The sequence below is a fragment of the Coregonus lavaretus genome, assembly GCF_964263955.1.
Source record: "Coregonus lavaretus genome assembly, contig: HAP1_SCAFFOLD_464, whole genome shotgun sequence".
Taxonomy (NCBI): Eukaryota; Metazoa; Chordata; class Actinopteri; order Salmoniformes; family Salmonidae; genus Coregonus; species Coregonus lavaretus.
Genome location: NW_028164474.1, coordinates 193,690 through 196,920, shown reverse-complemented (window position 1 = coordinate 196,920; position 3,231 = coordinate 193,690).

Sequence of the window (3,231 nt, the reverse complement as noted above, 5' to 3'; positions counted from 1 at the left end):
CCATCACCAGATAACTGACCTGTTATAGTAGTGTAGATGTCAGAACACTATACTATCACCAGATAACTGACCTGTTATAGTAGTGTAGATGTCAGAACACTATACCATCACCAGATAACTGACCTGTTATAGTAGTGTAGATGTCAGAACACTATACCATCACCAGATAACTGACCTGTTATAGTAGTGTAGATGTCAGAACACTATACTATCACCAGATAACTGACCTGTTATAGTAGTGTAGATGTCAGAACACTATACCATCACCAGATAACTGACCTGTTATAGTAGTGTAGATGTCAGAACACTATACCATCACCAGATAACTGACCTGTTATAGTAATGTAGATGTCAGATCACTATACTATCACCAGATAACTGATCTGTTAGAAGAACTGGAGAAGAATGATAGTGTTGAACCTAGTTATCTGTGTGATCACCGGACATAGGTTGCTATCCGGGGTTGTGATTAAACAAAGGTGTGGTTGAATTTATTCTGCCACTGTGTCTTCTTATTGTCTCGGCCTTTAGGCCTATGCAGTTGAAGTCGGAAGTTTACATACACTTAGGCTGGAGTCATTAAAACCCGTTTTTCAACCACTCCACATATTTCTTGTTAACAAACTATAGTTTTGGCAAGTCGGTTAGGACATCTACTTTGTGCATGACACAAGTAATTTTTCCAACAATTGTTTACAGACAGATCATTTCACTTATAATTCACTGTATCACAATTCCAGTGGGTCAGAAGTTTACATACACTAAATTGACTGTGCCTTTAAACAGCTTGGAAAATTCTAGATAATGATGTCATGGCTTTAGAAGCTTCTGATAGGCTAATTGACATCATTTGAGTCAATTGGCGGTGTACCTGTGGATGTATTTCAAGGCCTACCTTCAAACTCAGTGCCTCTTTGCTTGACATCATGGGAAAATCTAAAGAAATCAGCCAAGACCTCAGAAAAACAATTGTAGACCTCCACAAGTCTGGTTCATCCTTGGGAGCAATTTCCAAACGCCTGAAGGTACCACGTTCATTTGTACAAACAATAGTACGCAAGTATAAACACCATGGGACCACGCAGCCGTCATACCGCTCAGGAAAGAGACGCATTCTGTCTCCTAGAGATTAACGTACTTTGGTGCGAAAAGTGCAAATCAATCCCAGAACAACAGCAAAGGACCTTGTGAAGATGCTGGAGGAAACAGGTACAAAAGTATCTATATCCACAGTAAAACAAGTCCTATATCGACATAACCTGAAAGGCCGCTCAGCAAGGAAGAAGCCACTGCTCCAAAACCGCCATAAGAAAGCCAGACTACGGTTTGCAACTGCACATGGGGACAAAGATCGTACTTTTTGGAGAAATGTCCTCTGGTCTGATGAAACAAAAATATAACTGTTTGGCCATAATGACCATCGTTATGTTTGGAAGAAAAGGGGGGTTGCTTGCAAGCCGAAGAACACCATCCCAACCGTGAAGCATGGGGGTGGCAGCATCATGCTGTAGGGGTGCTTTGCTGCAGGAGGGCCTGGTGCACTTCACAAAATAGATGGTATCATGAGGAAGGAAAATGATGTGGATATTTTGAAGCAACATCTCAAGACAACAGTCAGGAAGTTAACGCTTGGTCGCAAATTGGTCTTCCAAATGGACAATGACCCCAAGCATACTTCCAACTTTGTGGCAAAATGGCTTAAGGACAACAAAGTCAAGGTATTGGAGTGGCCATCACAAAGCCCTTACCTCAATCCTATAGAAAATATGTGGGCAGAACTGAAAAAGCGTGTGCGAGCAAGAAGGCCTACAAACCTGACTCAGTTACACCAGCTCTGTCAGGAGGAATGGGCCAAAATTCACCCAACTTATTGTGGGAAGCTTGTGGAAGGCTACCCGAAACGTTTGACCCAAGTTAAACAATTTAAAGGCAATGCTACCAAATACTAATTGAGTGTATGTAAACTTCTGACCAACTGGGAATATGATGAAAGTAATAAAATCTGAAATAAATAAATATATTATTCTGACATTTCACATTCTTAAAATTAAGTGGTGATCCTAACTGACCTAAGACAGGGATTTTTTACTAGGATTAAACATCAGGAATTGTGAAAAACTGAGTTTAAATGTATTTGGCTAAGGTGTATGTCAACTTCTGACTTCTACTGTATATCACGGTGTCAAGGCATATGAACTAACACGTTATAGAGCAAACAACGCAATTATCACAACACATAGGTTGTAATATTGCTTTTTTCTGACTTCCCCAGTGATTTTACCCACGCACCACTACTGGTGTGATGACTAGATGTGATTATTAAAGATAATTAAACTAGTAAACAAGTGGTGCAGATTCTGTTTGGTTGTTTTTCAATAATTGCAAATTAAATTGAAGATTAAATATTGAATTCAGATGAATAGAGGAGTGATGAGACGACTCAAGGAATCTATGACAGGTTCTCCTGGTCCAATATTATTTTAATACGCCATGGTGGAAGGGTTGCACTTCAACAAACACCTTAAATGTCTACAGGTATTTTATGTTGCCAACTCACACACAATTGGTGGGCCCAAAACCGCCCATACGTTTGATTGGTCGACATGGGAAAGTTCCTTGGCCGTCACTACAACTGATAATTATAGAGTTGACAGGTGAAAACTACTATACCCAAATATGATGTTTAACAGAGAGTTAACATGGTACTAAGAGCGCTGACATGCTACTTAAAAATACATGGTTCGATCTAGTCAACAACTCAGGTTTCAGAATGTCTTGGTCAGTGTATTCACTGGTCCAGAATGAGCAGGTAGAGGAATTTCTCTGTCAGCTTGGCTGCGGACGTTTTAAGCGTGGTTTCTGATTTCTGAACAGGAGTGAGGATTCCAACACAGTATAAACATTCTACTGATTCACACAGTGTATGCATATAATATATAGAATATACTGGATACATACTGGGTATATATTGGATTAGAATAATTGAGAATATATACAGGTTGAAATGTTGGTCTTCAAAACTATAGAACCAAGGACTACTTATTTTATTCAACACACAACACTACCCTTATACACTTTGGCTCTTTCTCAGTCGTCTAGAAATCGCTCCTCTCCTTCACTGATCTGCCAATCAGTGCAGATTCAGGGGAGGAGACAAGGAGAGAAGGGATTTTTAAGCAATTGGTCTGTTTACATTACCACAGATGACATACCAACACCACTATCTAGTGG